At 39.0% G+C, this 17,442-nt stretch overlaps 1 protein-coding gene across 5 annotated transcripts in view; it reads left to right on the top strand.

The window, feature by feature from the left end:
- LOC122560108 (extracellular sulfatase Sulf-2-like) overlaps nt 1–17,442 on the top strand; it is a 303,645-nt gene that overhangs the window by 50,182 nt on the left and 236,021 nt on the right. For all 5 annotated transcript variants that reach the window (XM_043710351.1, XM_043710353.1, XM_043710348.1 and 2 more), the window contains exon 2: nt 13,408–13,544. The gene's annotated coding sequence lies outside the window, so the exon portion shown is untranslated. The remainder of the gene's footprint in view (nt 1–13,407; nt 13,545–17,442) is intronic.

Raw genomic sequence — 17,442 nt, 5'->3', positions numbered from 1 at the left:
GGTAGTTATACCAAAGGAAGTTATCCTCATCAATTGTCTTAGTTTTATGAAAGTTAACTTTATGGACATAAAAGATCTTAATATCACCCTCCCTACCTTGCTATTGTACCAGTTCTCTAAGATATACATTTGTTCATGTACCGATTTTAAAAACCCACGTGTATACAGTTATTTCCATTCATTGCCAGAATTCTAAACTTTCTTCAGCTTCATTTGTGTAGAAAAGGGTATATTTTAAAGTATTCACCCATTTGCTTCCAGAGCTTTTCGTGCTGTAGTGTCTAATGCCTTATGCATTACCAGATGCAGAAGTAGTTTACAAACAGCAAAAGTCTGGTATGGGCTATAAATTGCTAGTATGATTTATGAAAAACAGTGCTATGTTCTGTATCTGCCTGCACTTTTTATTTTGTGTACTGTTTGGAGTAAGAATGAGCCCTTCTGTTGAATTGTTTTTTGGCCTGGTTAAACATTTTCAGTGATGGGAAATAAGGATCATTGCATTAAATCCTTCTCAAAAAAGAAACCCTGATTTTTAAACAGTAACCATTAGTTCTAGATTCTGCCTAAGAGGAAACATCCTCTTGACATTTATCATGTTGATGCTCCCTCTGGGATCTTGAATATTCTCGTCAGTCAGCTCTTACTCTGAAATGTCAGCAGGTACAAGCCTAGCCTGCCCAACCTTTTTCTCATAAGACAACCTGCTCATTTCACTTCAAATGTAAAAGCCACGCATGTGCCATTTGCAAGACATTACATAAAACATGCAGCATGTCAGTAGTGGAAGGGGAGAACGTTTGTGGATGTGGTGCTAATCAAATGCATTGCTTTGTCCTAGTTTGTATCGAGCTTCTAGAATGTTGTACTCTTCTGGATGGGTGGAGGGTATTCCATCACACTCCTGACTTGTGCCTTGTAAATGTGGCAGTGCTGAGGGAGATAAGAACTAGTTATTCACTACAGAATTCCCAGCCTCTTGTAGCTACAGCAATAGCGTGACTTGTCCAGTTCACTTTCTGGTCAATGGGAATTCCTAACCTCTTGATAGCTTGGAATTCAGTGATGGCAAAGCCAGCGACTGTCAGGAGGCGATCAATAGATTCTTCCTTGCTGAAGATGGCCACTACCTGGTACTCGAGACAAAAACAGCATATCAGGCCTGTTATAGCATTAAAAAGTAACTGAAAGGAGATAAAATAGATGCTAAACATCAAACATGTTCATGACTGTTTAATTATTTCAGCTGTGGTGTATAGTCCACTCGGAAGTAAGGTGCCAAAAGTGATCAAACATTAGTTAGTTGATGACACCAAAAGTCGATCATAATGTTTTGAGGTGCTGAAAATAACTTTGTGTCGAATAGCATAGGATGAATGCTTCATTAAATCACCATTATGTTCCTTTTCTTTATTTTGGTATATTTTTGTGAATGAACTTGAGTAGAGAAAAAAAATTCAGATGAATTTTTTTAAACTTTGGCATTCCACTTAGGAAAAAGAAATTCAATTCATGTTTAATTTATGAACATTGCCTAATAATGTTTCATCCTTGAACTCATTGACTGCTGTGTTTATGTCAGAAGCAGCATGCAAGCCAGATGAGAGCCATTAGTTTCTTGTGAAGAAGAGTTTTGAAAATTCAACTGACATTCCAGATGGACTTTGATTAGTGAATTATTATCCTCTGTTCTTTATCAATCCTCCAAAGCTGCCAAATTTTAAGGGCTGAAATATTCTGTCCTTCCTGTACTGCCTTAGAGGGCTCAGACAGCTGGTCCCACAACTTGTATTGCAAGCTGTGTGATAAGCTGGTATATTTTGCTTTCTGTTGCTGGAGAAGTGGCTGACAAAAGGGAGAAAACACGCTGCAGGCCACAGGCTGTGGATACAACATCAGGTGCACTTGTGTGGGATTTTGGAATGATACTCGGTCTCAGCCGCAAGACAGTGTCAGCAATCACATTCCATTTGCTGTTGAGTTTTAATTATTGTGAAAATCCAGCAACTTCAGCAAGCATGCGGGGAGGTTAAAACCCAGTTGCTTTTTTTTGTGTGTGAAGTTGACAGTGGAGTGGTATAAATCATCTAGCAGCTTGTTTTATAATTCATGAGGGAGGTCTTCCTTACCACATTGCTGGCTGGAATCCATGTCAATAAAGCCATGCATCATTCACTTTTTTAAGAAAAAGTCATGTGAAGCCTGGGATCCTTGTTATTCCTTGTACATGTAGATTTATTTTACTGTGACCTAGTAAGAAGGGCTATTCAGTGATATGCTGCAGCTTGACTGATCCAGTCATAAATGATGGTAGATCATTAAGTGACTCTTCTGAGGAGGTGGTTCCATTTAAACAAAATCTCAAGATGAGGAAACATGGCAAATTAATGCAAAAAATCAGGCTGATGCATTTGCAATCATTTTCAGCCAGAAACGTCAAGTGGATAATCTATCTTTGCCTCCTCCCCATGTCTACAAGATCACAAAAGACCGTCTTTAGTCAATTTGATTAATTCTACATGCCATCCTGAATGGCTGAAGATGCTGAATACAGTAATGTCTATGGACCCTAACAACATCTTGGTTGTATTGTAGAAGACTTGTGCTCCAGAACTAGCCAAGTACCACCTTAGCTAAGTTGTTGCAGTATAGCTACAATGCCATATCATTTTTAATTTTTGGAAAATTACTCAGTATGTACACTTCATAAAAAGCTGGTCAAATCCAGTTTGTGATAGAGGGTATCATCGACAATGCTGCAATGCAATACTTATGGAGCAATAACCTGCTCACTAAAGATCCATTTGGGGCTCATTACAGCCAGAAGAGCTGAGGTTGATGAGATGGGAGTGATTGACTGTCCGTGACAGCATGCCTCACTGGGTCAAAGGTTGCTTTGAAAGAGCCTTAGTAAAATCAGAGTCCATGGGAATCTGGGTAAATTGTCAACTGGTTGGATAAATAGTACAAAGGAAGATGTAAGTGGTGGTTGATGGTTTCAATCCCAGGTCATCCCTCCGTTCTTCAGGGTAGTGAGCTCGACTCCAGTTTGAACTGGTTAATCAGTAGCCTTCTCTCTATCCAAACACTAAGTAGAGATGTTAGCTGTTTATTGCACCAAGTTCACCATTCTTGACAAATTAATTACTGAGGGCATCTGTGTCCATATGCAACATGACCTGGACAAGTGGCAAGTAACACTTTTTGCCTCGAGTACTAGGCAATACCATCTTCAGCAATGAAGAATCTATTGATCATCTCCTGACAGTCACTGACTTTACCATCACTGAATTCCAAGCTATCAAGATGTTGGGAATTTCCATTGACCAGAAATTGAGCTGGACAAGTCATGCTAATGCTGTGGCTACAAGAGGCTTGGAATTCTGTAGTGAGTAATTTGTTCTTAAGTACTGCCACAATTTACAAGCACAAGTCAGGAGTGTGATGGAATACCCTCCACCCATCCAGAAAAGTACAGCTTCAACAACATTCTAGATGCTTGATACAAACCAGGACAAAGCAACCTACTTGATTAGAACCACACCCACAAACCTTCTCCCCTTCCACTACTGTTGTACAGAGATAGCAGAGTGTACAATGTATGGCAGAAGCACAACTGACACAATTCTATCTCGAAGCTAACAGCTTTGTTGCCAGATCAAAAACTTGAAAACGATACAATGACTTCAAGCATACAGTTACACCTTAGTTAGTCAGACTAGGTTGACTGTGGGTTGAGTTTGAATCTGATCTGACTAGGACAGATTTGCTTGCAGTGGGACTTAGCATATTAGTCTTACTCTGGATGGTGCCATCTCATTCAAGGTTCTTTGGCTGATTTCACACTTTGGTTGCAGGTCAAGTGCGTCTGGGGTTAACTTCTCTCCGCCACTTGAATTGTCTGATTTCTGGAGTGCCTGTTAACTATATGATTTGTGAATTGGCAGCTCATTTCTGTGGCAAAATTAAACAAATCTTGTAATGTAGTCTTCCACATGACCTCTCCCATTCCTATCCAGGACAAGAGCAACAGACACGTGAACACACCATCTGCAAGATTCCCACCAAGCCCCACACTATTTTGGCTTGGAATTATAACACTTCTTCCATGTCTCTGGGTCAAAACCTTCAACACTCTTCCTGATAATACTGTCCTTACTCCCAAGGGCTGCAGCGGTTCAGCAAGGCAGCTGCTTGTGGGCAGTTAGGGACAGGCAATAAATCCTGGACTTGCCAGTAATGCTCACAGTCCATGAATGAACTTTAAAGATGTGAATTTCTTTATAGACACTTGATAAAAGCTTTACAGTTCTCATATAAATAAATATTTCACACTGAATTATACTTGAATTGATTGGAACCAGTCAACTTCCTTCAATCAGCATTTTAAAACAAAAAAGTTAGGTCCAGATAGTATAACCAAATCATGTGCAAAAGAATATACAAAATAGTGAAGTACGGGAAGTTGACCCATCAAATGTAATGCTGAAAAATTATGGTCATTTTTTGCATTTCTCAAGAAAACAGACGTATTGAAGTTGAAGAGCACTAATTTTAGAAAGAAAATATTGAGATTTTGGACTTATTCTTAAAATGATAATTATCCTGAACCTGTTGTAAATCTGTGAAATGTACTGAATATTTGTGCATCTAAAATGCATGATGGTTAGATCTCATATTGACTCCACGTTTAATGACGGTTTTGTCAAATGCACTGTATCTGGCATCAGGAATTTCATAAGATCATTGTTAAGTATTTCATCAACAATAATGCCATTTTGAGACTCGTTACCAAAAGAATGAGAAATGTTGTTTCTCCGACACTGAGCTGCATAGAGAAGCATGTTGCTCAAAGATATAAATTGTTTATACAATTTTATGATCAGCCATGATTATCTGGCTGCTTGAATATTGCAAGTCAAGGATGTGACAATGTTGTGCAATACAGACATGTAAAACCTAGCATCCTGAAGACTGGATCGTTCTCTCACTCACCTCTTCAAATGTACAGTTCATTTCTGCTCTGATAACTTGAAGAAAACAAATATCTTTTGATGTAATTTCTCTGCACAATAAGATAACATTGCCCTTATTAGTCTGTACTACCGGTGCCAATGGCATTAGCTCATGTACCTAGTAGTACTGCTCCTGATTTAACAAAGGACAATGGTGTTTGAGACTTAATATAATTTAGCCTTTCCATTGGAAACTAACTTCATGACCAACTTTATGACTAAAGTTTGTAGCATGGTTATACTACCAGCTCATAGGTATTTGCTGAACCTTCAAAAAGAAAAGTTATTGCTCAGTATAACAATGGGGATAATTTTTAACCTCAAAGTGGTAGGTGTCAGTATGCATTGGGTGACTGGGGGACGGGGAGGACAATGGTGATATACTGGTTGGTTGTTGATTTCTGCAGTTTGTTCTGGTGCTTTTCTGTATCATTCAATCAAGTCTGTGATTTTAAATGCGTAAAGAGCCAATTGAATACTCAGCTCTGGACTCTATCTTTAACAGCTTGCACTGGTATTTTCTGGGCTGTCTGAAACTTGCTAGGTTGACTGAGGTAACAGTGCATCAGGGGTTGATGTGCTTGTAAAATTGACAGGGTGGAAAGCAAAGAAATAGTGAACCAAGACAGCAGCTACCCTCCGTGAGTAAAAGATGTTGCTCACAGCACTTGTTTTAAGAATGTGCTTTCACTGCTTTAGAGCCGATTCTTCCAACTTTGAGGTCCTCTTCTGCTAGCTTTGGTCTTTTCTGACTTTGATTCGCATATCCTGCTTCCCATCTTCATAGGATCATGGGAACAACTTATACCACCATTTTTATTCTTTCACGGCAATGTGAGTAACTAGACCAGCATGTGTTTTTTGTGCCTAAATAAAGTTTGATGTGTAACATCAACAATAAAAGTAACACCATGACAGATTTTGGCATCCAAGGCATTTGACCTTAAAGCACCCATTATTTCACTTTTACTTTCCTCTTTCTTCTACATTGGTTAAGCCTGTATTTATTTCCTGTCCCTAGTTGTCCTTGAGAAGGTGGTGGTGAGCTACCTTCTTGACCTTCAGTCTCTGTGTTGTAGGTAGACAAAAATGCCATGGAGAAAAGTCCAGGAATTCGATTCTGTGACAGTGAAGGACCAACAATATGTTTCCAAGTCAGGATGGTGAGTGATTTGGAGGGGAGCTTGTAGATGGTGGTATTCCCATGTATCTGCTGCCCTCATCTTTCTGGATGGCAGTGCTCATGGTCATGGTTATGGAAGGAACTGCTTAAGAGGCTTGTGTATTTCTGCAGTGCATCTTGTAGGTGGTACACACTGTTGCTACTGAGTGTTGGTGGTGGAAAGAATGGATGCTTGTGGACATTGTGCCCATCAAGCTGGAACCTTTTATGTGGCAAGTCAAGTTCAGTTTCTGGTCAATGGTAACCTCCTAGGTTTTGAAAATGGCGGTAATATTATTGAATGTCAAAGGGCAGTGAATATCTGTCTGTCTGTTATTGGATATGGTCGTTGCCTGATATTTGTGTGGCAGGATTGTTACTTACTACTGTAAGCCTAAGCCTGGATATGTCCTTATTGCATCTTGTCCTTGGCAGCTCTGCTTATCACTTGTTGCTTATGCTGTTTGGAAGTAAGTAGCCCTGTATGGTAGTTTCGCCAGGTTGTCACCTCACTTTTAGCTATGCCTGGGGCTGTTCCTGGTACACCCACCTGCGCACTCCATTGAACCAGGGGTGATTCCCTGGCTTGATGGTAATGGTTGAGGGGAGGATATGGCAGGTCATGAGGTTGCAGATTGTGCCTGAGAACACACAGCATGATTGCAACTGATGGGTTTCTCCAATCTCTCACCAACGATGCACAGTGCCTCTGGAAATACTGATAAAACTTCACTCGTTATCTGCTACTGCTCCAGGCACTTGACAGTTGCATGGCACTCACTTTCCTATCCTGATGAGAACATTTTAAACCTTTCAGTTCCTGAATCCATAATTACAGACCAACTCCTGGCACTTGCCACAACATGCGCTTGCTCTCAGAAAATGGACTTTTCCTCCCTGTGCCAGGAATAATAATTTTATTCAGGTTCTTAAAACCCATGTATTAGTTCACATATTTGCCTCTGAGAACCAGGGTCGTTTTTTAAGAAGGTGTCCTCCCTGTGTTGAAATATCCTTGTCCAGTCCTGCAAATTGCAGATTGAATCCATTTTGGCGTCTGCTGGCCTCCCTCTCTTTTTTTTTTTTAAAAAAAATTGTTGGGGATTCCTCAATGAAATGTGACTTTTGATTCTACAACCCCCACCTTAATTTGTAAACAAACCAAAAACAAGGCTGCTAATGTCACCTTTATTATAATAACGGGAATTGCAGCAGCCAGTTTACAAACACAGTTGATAAAATCTACAGACAGTTGCCCCAGGCTGGAATCAAACCTGGTACCAAAGGGCGGCACGGTGGCTCAGTGGTTAGCACTGCTGCCTCACAGCACCAGTCCCGGGTTCAATTCAAGCCTTGGGTGACTGTGCACACGGACATTTTCCCGGTGTCTGTATAGGTTTCCTCCGGGTGGCTCCGGTTTCCTCCCACAGTTCAAAGATGTGCAGGTCAGGTGAATTGGCCGTGCTAAATCGCCCAGAGTGTTAGGTGCATTAGTCGGAGGGAAATGGGACTGGGTGGGTTACTCTTCAGAGGGTCGGTGTGGGCTTGTTGGGCCGAAGGGCCTGTTTCCACGCTGTGGGAGATCTAATCTAATCTTAAAAAAAAAACAGAATTCCCAGGTCATGCTCTTAGTGATGCTAGCAAGGGAAAATGATCAATCCCTTAATTTTCTTTTGAATAGTTTGTAATTTTAACATGTGATTTGAGCTTTTGCTATTTCCTTATAATATGAACTTCTGTAAGGTAACAAACTCATTTCCTTGAGTTTCTGCTTGGGTATTGTAATACTCATTTTGTTTGGCCCTTGCCCAGTGCAATAATGTGTTTTACTTTGGAATATAGCTAACAGAACACTTATGAAAAGTTGATTGGTTCCCAGCCCAACTAACTAAAACAACTTGGACTTTGATTTGTCATTGATCAGTTAAACTTCAAGTAATAGGAAGAGCTATTGAGAGATCATTCAGAGATATTTAAGGTGAGATAATACACGCACAAATTGAACATGAAATAAGACAAAATAAAACTGGTCATAAGTGTTTTGGCCGATTGTTCATGGAGTTTATCACGAGAGGAAAGCAAATGAAGACACAACTGTTCCTTTTATATCCTGATACCTCTGCTAACTCATCCCGTAATAACATTGTTTAGAATTAAAATGTGATCTGACGTATAATTTCCTGACATATGGGGGAATTGTAATGTGGGGAAGGAGAGGGATTGGAAAAAAAAAGTGACAGAGGCAAAGTGAAAAGACATGTTGGTATAGATATGACTACTGTGGAAACTAATCATTGTCAATGAGCCAAGTTAGTTCATAGAATCCCTTCTGTGTGGAAACCGGTCATTTGGCACAACAAGTCCACACCGACCCTCTGAAGAGCATCCCACCCAGACTCACCCCCTCTACCTTATCTGTGTAACCCCACATTTCCCATGCCTAATCCACCTAACCTACACATCCCTGAGCATTATGGGCAATTTAGCATGGCCAATCCACAAAACCTGCACATCTTTGGACTGTGGGACAAAATTGGGGAGATTGTGCAAACTCCACATAGGCAGTTGCTCGAGGCTGGAATTGAACCCGGGTCCCTGGCACTGAGGGGCAATAGCGCTAACCACTGTTGTCTTTTTTTATTAAAGTTTATTATCTAATCAATCTGCCAGAAATCTATCTTTACACTGTTCTTTTACATGCACAGGAAGTGAACATGGCAGATGAAAAAGAAAATTTAAGCAGTGCTGTTTGAAAAAATCCTTTTTCCCCTTTGGAACCCTGCATAGGGTCACTGCACCAGCTTGGAGAAGTCATTGATTATACATGCAGAATATTCTATTAATCCAATGAGTGGAAATGAAGATATTTTTGCTATTTTCAGGTCATTTATGAAACAAATACAACCACCTTTCACATGAATTACCTCTGAATATTAATTTACCAAGGAATATTGTTGTAGTTAGGGGGGAGAAAAAGGAAGGGATTCGGTTCTTTTCATACAGGACTGACGTGTTTCACCCAGACACTGTTAAAAGATGATGGCACTTAGCCATGCATTCCTAATTAGGGATGGGTTAGAAGGATGAAAAGAGGGACTATGCGAGGTCAATGAATGGCAGGAGGAAGAAGAGCTAGGCTGTGTGTATGAGCGAAAGGCCTGTTGTCTGTTTATGGGCACATAGGTAGCAACTGAAACTAGGTTTGATTTGACTCTGGTCAACCGTGCAGGTCCCTCCCTTTTACATTTTAATCCTATTTCAAATCAACCTGGGCTTTTGTATTGCTGTTTGTTATTGTTGAGTCTCTATACTAAATTTTAAAGTCCAAAGACACTGTTCCTTTGTTCATAATTATTTTAGTTTCAAAGAACAAGTTTTAGAAACTAATCATTCAATACTATCCATGCAATGGGAGCATAATTGAAATTTACTTCAGTTATGCGGGTTCTCATCTTTAGATTTAGATCAGTTAGATCATTAATTTTTCTTTAATTGTATTTTCAGTCTTCTCTGACCCCGCCCCCACCCCCACCCCGGCCTATCACCCTCACCTTAACCTCCCTCCACCTATCGCACTTTCTTCAGATGATCTGATAATTTACTTGCTTGCATAGAAATTGTATTCATAAAGCTGCTGTAAACAATGAGATCTAATGCTTCCCTGATTATTGTCCCCATGTAGTCATGTGAGCAGTCGAATTCTTGTGGTGGCTGTAACTATTGCTTTTCATTGGTTAAACACAGCTATCCTTGTCAGTACAATATGGGTTTAACCAGCATCATAACTAAACATTTCCAGGAGTAAAAATTTCACTATTTGAAAACAATTGGTGTATGAAGGAAGATGACTAAACTAAACTAAGATGCCAGAAATTCACCTCAATTAAAATTAGGGTTACCAGAATGACATCCCTGAACCTTTTCAATGAAGAATCTGCTTATTTCATTTTTATTGAGTCTTTGACATTAGCTTCCTTCGAACATCTGGAGAAAAGATGGACTTTGTGGAAAGATTATAAGCAGAAGTCTGCCTACAGAAGCCCATCATGTATGGTGTTATTAGTGGAAAGGTTGAGAACTGGGGATGCCAATATAAGCTGATGAGCAAAAGCAGCATGACGGAAATGTTTTGTATGCACATGTTATCATCTGGATTGCACTGCTTGGGTGTGTGATGGAGGCAGATTTAATCATGACTTTCTAAAGAGAATTGAATTATGAGAAGGGAAGACTGTAGGGCTACAAGAAAAAGATGGCACTAGTTGAGTAGCTCTTCCAGCGATCCAACAAGAATTGGAGCTGAATAGTCTCTTTCATTATTGAAATCATTGTGATTTGGTTCTGCACTTGTTTTCATCTGTTCTTTGAGATGGATTAAATTTAGGCTTACTTTAAAGCTATGACACCGACCAAGACTGCCTAGAAACTAGTAAAAGTATTTATGCACAAATGATACTTTAGGTTCTGTTGTGAAGTTTCTGATAGTAATCAAAGGCTACATTAATAAAGAAGAGCCTGGAAATTGAAAGGCAGAGGTCCATCTTTATAGCTGTGAAGTGCTTGCTGAGGACTGTGGATGTGCCCATCTTATGGTACAAGTACATAACTGCCAGCCCTCTTGACTGCTTTCCTCCCTCTTCCCTCTGGTCTCTCCTGAGGTTCTCTGGCAGTATCCATGCTGGCTGATCTTGCTACTCCCTCGCTACTATGTTAATGATTTTTGGTGGATCTATTTACAGTGATTCTGTCATTGTTCTCATTAGCATGTAGTATGCAGTGCACTAGGATCACACTACAATTTGGACATGATCCAATTTCTAAGCCAAGGAATCAAAACCTCAGGAAAAAATAACATTCAGTCCTTAAGTATTACAAGATGGATCCTGATGTTTGGGATATAATTTTAGAAACTGAAACTGCAATGAGATAAGACTAATGTAATGCAAGTGTTTATCCATAACTCCTCTCAATCATTTTATTTTAAATAAGGTAATCCCTTAACTAAATAGAGGGGGAGTATTTCAGATGAAAATGAAGCCTTTAATCTCCAGCGTAACTTCAGAAGCTGTCTCAGAATAGCAGTGTTTTTGGTAACATATGAAGATATGATCAATTTATTTGAGATAGCTACTCGCAATATTCAAGACGACAGTCCTCCAAAAGCAATGATGCCCATGACTATCTCCATGCTTTCAAAAGCTTCCAAGAAACCTTTCTCTTTAACTGTATCTTCAGTCTTATCCCCCCTTCCTTTCATCGCAAATGATTTTATTTGCTGCCCAGTGCTTCCACTTCTTCCCTTTTTACATGATCTGATCATTCATCTGCTTGCATAGAAATTATATTCATAAAGCTACTATAAGCAATGATATTCCTTACAGAAATGACCTTTCAAAATCACCCCTGAGAACAATGATTACAATACATCATGATATTTGGAGAATATGACTATGGTTGTTCTGTCTAAAAGGCCTGTTCCAAATATAGGTTGTACTATCTTATCTTAAATTCTGTTAACTCTTCATAATCTTCCTATATCTTTTGTTGACGCCACCATTTAATAAAGCTTCAAAGTGTCTCATTATTTCCTTTTTTAATGTTATTAGACTCTCATCTGTGAAGCTTAATTTCCCTTTTAATATATCCATGATAATGTTGCATATTTTTCTGAAATCGGGTCTTTATACTAATGCTGAAGATTCTGATAAATTATACTGCTTATCTGGGCCACATGCATCAAATACTTGACAGGGAACCATTTTAACGGTGTGTCATGAAATAATTGTGTATATCTGACAGCGAAATGTGTTTCAGCCTAATTCTGAACAAAAACTGGGTTTCAGCTTTCTTGGAAGTTTATGGGGTAAGCCAACTGAAAGCTAACAAAGAATGTTGATTTCCTTTTGCTCCAATTTGTTACAAAGAAAACATTTCTTGTGTAATAATTCATGAAGAACTTTAGCATTTTCACAGCTGTTTGGTTTGCAAATATACAGAATAAAATGGAGGGGGAAAGGTCTGAAAAATGTAATGCAGAGGATCCCAAAATCTACCTCAATTATAACTTAACTCAAATGTTCCCTTTCAGAATCAATGTATTTTCATTAGCAAGTATACTTCTGAAAGGTTATTTTCAGAGTTATCTTCTATTCCAGGTTCTCAGTGATAGGTCTTAACTACCATATAGATCATTGAGTTAATTTTAACCCTTGACATTTTTCTATCCAGTCTATGTGCTTTTGCATGCAGCAGAGATTATTTCATCCTCCAATGCTTTGGTGCTTGCATTTTTGATAGCTTTCATTTATCAAAAGAAGCTCTTACAGATTTTTGATATTAGCATGAGAGGTTTTAGATATAACAGTTTTCAATCACAGCCTTTTAGTTTAAATAAACCTTATCACATTCATTCTAATTGATTATACAACAGTGCTGAGTATGAAGACCCTTGAATGTCTGGAAGTAAAAATCTGTTATAAAGGTGTCTCATGAGTAGAAAAATGAATGTGGAATGCTTCAGCATTAGTTTAAAAATAAAACCTGTTAATGATTTGGGTTTGTGATTCTTAGAAGAAAATAGACCAATAGCCATGTCTGATTTCTTACTGTGTCTTGTGCTATTAAAAATGTATAATATATTAATTCTTTGAATTGTGCAATTACAAACAATGCCCCAAACTAAATTATATTTATTGATAAAGCTGAAAGAAATTTCAAGTTCTGCTTGTGTTGACAATTTATTTTACTTTAGTTTTGTAATGGTTTCCCTCCCTTGCCTCCCTAAGTTCCTTGCTCCCATCAGGCTGCTGAAGTGGTATCCTGTGATCTTTTACAAATTTAAAAATAGAAACTGACCTTGCCCAATATTTAAGACAGTTCAGAATGTCCATGCACTCTGGTGGCCCTGGCTTCAGCTTTCTTTCAAGTCTGCCTCATGCCTGGCCACTCTTAATTGACAATAGATTGACAAGTTAGTAATTTTAAATTAATTTAATGTCCTTTTCCCTTTGCAAGCCAAATGTTGGAATCCTCTGTGCGGTGCTAATTTTGCAGCTAACATTCTTCTCTTGTATGGGAATCCTCAGCTGGGAGAATTTCATATGTTGATTTGTTAATCAGATGGTGTATTAAGCAAAATCCAGTAATCCAATTGGGTCTGCTTATGGAATGTAACCAGCTTGAATAATCAAACTATGGTTCCTTTATGTCTTTGCAATTGATCTCTTGCAGAATACGCATTGGAATCAGACTTCATATGTAATGTTCTTGTGGACATACATTTTCTATGCCGCTTGAACAATGAAGCTGTAACAAAGTGACCATTTCCAGGACACCACCTTCCCCACTCAAGGGTGAAAGTACTGAAGGTAAGAAATGTTTAATGGAAAATGACATGTATCAAATCATAGTATTGTGTGAACAAAATATCAAGTAGATGGAAGATTTATCATCATTTAGTTTTCGAATGACATATGGGATATTGTCTGGCAGCAAATACAAAGTTAATTCCCTCAAAAACGGAGTTGTGAATGCTCTGTTGGAAACACTATGAAAAATGAATATGTTTTTCAGTGTAAGCACAAGAAAGTTAGGAAACTCTCTCCTGGCCTGTTCTTGCAAGTAAATTATTGTGCAATATAGGTAAGCTGCTTGCCCAACCCCTACTTTCTTGTAGTTGGCTTGTAGTCGACTGAAATCTGAGGATTGCACAATAATCACAGGAAGTTTCCATACACAAGTTACAATCCATTTTATTCCTACATCTTATTGTTTTCATCATTTCTGTAAAATCAGCTCTTTTAAAAAAAAAAAAAATCCTATGTAAAATTAGGCTTAAATGAAATGAAACTTGAAAGGGTTAAAAAAAGATTTACAAGGATGGTGCCAGGGTTGGAGGATTTGAGCTAAAGGGAGAGTTGAATAGGCTAGGGCTGTGTTCCCTAGAGTGTCAGAGGCTGAGCTGGTGACCTTTATAGGATTACTGGATTTTGCCTTTATAAAATCATGAGGGGCATGGATAGGATAAATAGACAAAATCTTTTCCCTGGGGTGGGGGAGTCCAGAACTAGAGGGCATAGGTTTAGGGTGAGTGGGGAAAGATATAAGAGAGACCTAAGGGGCAACAATTTCACGGAGGGTGGTACGTGTATGGAACGAGCTTCCTGAGGATGTGGTGGAGGCTGGTATGATTGCAGCATTTAAAAGGTATATGGATGAGTATATGAATAGGAAGGGTTTGTAGGGATATGGGCCGGATGCTGGCAGGTGGGACTAGATTGGTTTGGGATATCTGGTCGGCATGGACAAGTTGGACCGAAGGGTCTGTTTCTGTGCTGTACATCTCTATGATCTAAGCCAAGTACTGAGATTTATTTAAGTTGAAAGAATTGAAAACTGAGGAATTCCTGATGCACTTGTTTCGCATTTTTATTAGACCATACTTTGCACAGTTCTAGTCTCCAGCTTATAAAATTAGTGAAGATCTGACACAGGACCAGAATATTCAGGCTGGCATTCTTTCCTTTGCAAAAAAGGTTGAGAGTGAACTGATAAAGGTCTTTTAACTTCTGAAACCATTTCATTAACTAAAATATAAATATTTCTAGAGTAGAAATGAGAGAGGAAACATAAAGAACATCAATGAAAGATAGTTATGTAATAAATTCAAAAGGGCATTCGGAAGAAATATTTTTTATTTCAAGAGTGTTGAGAGACTAAGAATGTGAAGTGTACAATCTCAAGGAGTAATTGGAGCATTTGGTAGAGATACCTTTGGAAAGGAAAGCTAGAAATGCGTGAGGGATAAAAAGAGATATATGCTAAGAAAGTTAGATAGAGATGGTCAGAGACTCGTTGGTTTTTCCCGGTGTTTCAACATTCTTGCGTTTGAGGAATTCTGTCTTTCACTGAATTGAGGAACATGTGGAGTGGACAGGGGTTCTGGCAGAGGATCAGACCCAAATGTATTGAATGTCAGGGCAAAGCTGTATGATTTCTGCCCACTTCTATTTCTTACATACTTGCTCATAGTAGGTCAATTCCAAGTTTGAGATGTAACATGCAGTCACATTTATTGAATTGGAATGAATCTTTTGGGAGTGCTTTTTTGCTTTCTAGTCAGATGTTTGCAATGGCAGCAACAAATTGACACCCAGAGGTAAGGATAACTGACTGACTGCAAGATTTTGACGCTCCAGTCCAAATCTTGTCATAGGAAATAACTAGTATCATTAACAAAATCATTACTTTGGATGAAGGCAATCATTCAGCTCATTTGTCATGTTTCTAATTTAGTCACCAATTCTGACACACTCTTTTGATGGTGAATTCTATATTCCTGTGTCATATTGAGGCAGGGAAGATGAAAAGATGGATAGCAATGAGGTTTATCTGCACCCAGTGCAGTCTCTGCACACAGACTATGATCATGGACCTTGGTTAAAATTTCTATAACAATCACCTTTATTAATCTGTGTTCAATGTAGTTAGGTTTACTAATGACGTAATATTTGAGATTTGCAGTAAATGGTGAGCTGACTAGTGGCAGTCAATGATGCAGTTGCCATCCACTTCTCTTTTACATACTCACTAACCGACCACAAGGTAAATTTGCAATGCCCTAATTTGTAAGCAGGCCACTGATGTTTTATTCCTAGGATGAACACTTGCCCTGTTGGGAAAAGTGTAGCAGAATGAAAAGGCACTGCAATCATTCAGGTTGACAGGATCCACAAGGTTGAAGAGGGCATCAACTATTTCATTGATATTCTGAATTATAGAACTGGAAATGCTGCTGAGCTTCCCATTTGAGGCATCGAAAGCCACAGTAGCGCAGCAAGGGAGCCCTCAAAAGTCTGTACAGCTTGGATGAACTTTGGAAGAAACCAGAACTGCAAAAAACAATACAGCCTGCAGATCTTCAGATGTTTCTGAGTGAGGTTAATCTAGAACAGTGTGTACCTAAGCTTTCTGCTCCAAAGGAGGGGGACCCATCTGTATCACTATGGCCTCCAATGCTGCATCCATCATGTTGGATCCTCTAACTCCTTGATTCATGTTCTTCAAGTTTCCATTGCGCTAATCATTTTGTTCAGCCAATAAGTTATCAATGACACCCAATTAGCCAGGTTAAAGTGACATCAGCATAACTGGCAAAAGACAAGTTCAGGTATTACGCCAGGAAACCGCTTTCCACAGAATGCTTAATGTCTGATGTGTGTGCAAGCTGGTTTGGTGGTGGGGGAGGTGCTATTAATAGTGGTAGCAGACTGCCTAGAGTCATTTTAAGAGTTAGTTAGACTGTAGTTCTCTATGAAAGTATGTGTTAAATAGGTAGAATGCCCCTATTTTAAAATCTTTGTTGTCTGGGCAACTATGAACCACTAAATTCTCATCACTTAATCCACCTGCTTCAAGTCAGAGAACCTTAGAGATTCAACTTTATGGGCTCTGTAGCAGCACCTATATGGAATATCTATGCTCTGAAGGAGTCTTCTCACTAATGCTGGTGTAGATATGCCTGATGTTTTAATGTACTTTGTGGTGGTTCTCTAATCTGTAGTTCTGTACAGATTAGAAACTAGGTCACTCAAAATACAACATCGGAATTTTCAGGTTCTGTTCTCATGCAACTGGAAGGTGTTCATACTCAGTAGCTCATTTTTAGCAAGGACGTGAAATTTAACTCTCTCTCGAGCCCTCCGGCACAGGAAAGATGTGCATGGGCACTCTGGCACATAAATTCCTATAGTGTAACCATCACTTCCCCTCTGTATTCTGCCTTGTTGTGTTATCCTCCCTTTTCTGATTAAGTGATTCTTCAGCATGCCTAAAAAGTAGAAAAGAAACAGAAGGTAAATACCTTCTGTCAATTACATGGCAATACATTTTGTAGCATGATGCCACACTTAAGTGTACATCCCTGCAATAAGGAGTATGAGAGTCAGTGACCAAATAGATGAGATAATACAAGAACAATGAACTAGATTTTTGCTTATTTAATACATCCATCTTTACAGCTTTACTTCTACAGCCCCACAACATAGAGTCCTAGAGATGTACAGCACAGAAACAGACCCTTTGATTCAACTTGTTCATGCCAACCAGATATCCTAATTAATCTAATCCCATTTGCTAACACTTAGCCCATAGACCTCTAAACCCTTCCTATTCATATACCCATCCAGTGGCCTTTTAAGTGTTGTAATTGTACCAGCCTCTACCACTTCCTCTGGCAGCGCATTCCAACACGCACCACCCTCTGCG

Source organism: Chiloscyllium plagiosum, chromosome 20 (assembly GCF_004010195.1).
Source record: "Chiloscyllium plagiosum isolate BGI_BamShark_2017 chromosome 20, ASM401019v2, whole genome shotgun sequence".
NCBI lineage: Eukaryota > Metazoa > Chordata > Chondrichthyes > Orectolobiformes > Hemiscylliidae > Chiloscyllium > Chiloscyllium plagiosum.
Note: the sequence above shows the minus strand (reverse complement) of the source record. Positions and strands in the feature narration are given on the sequence as shown.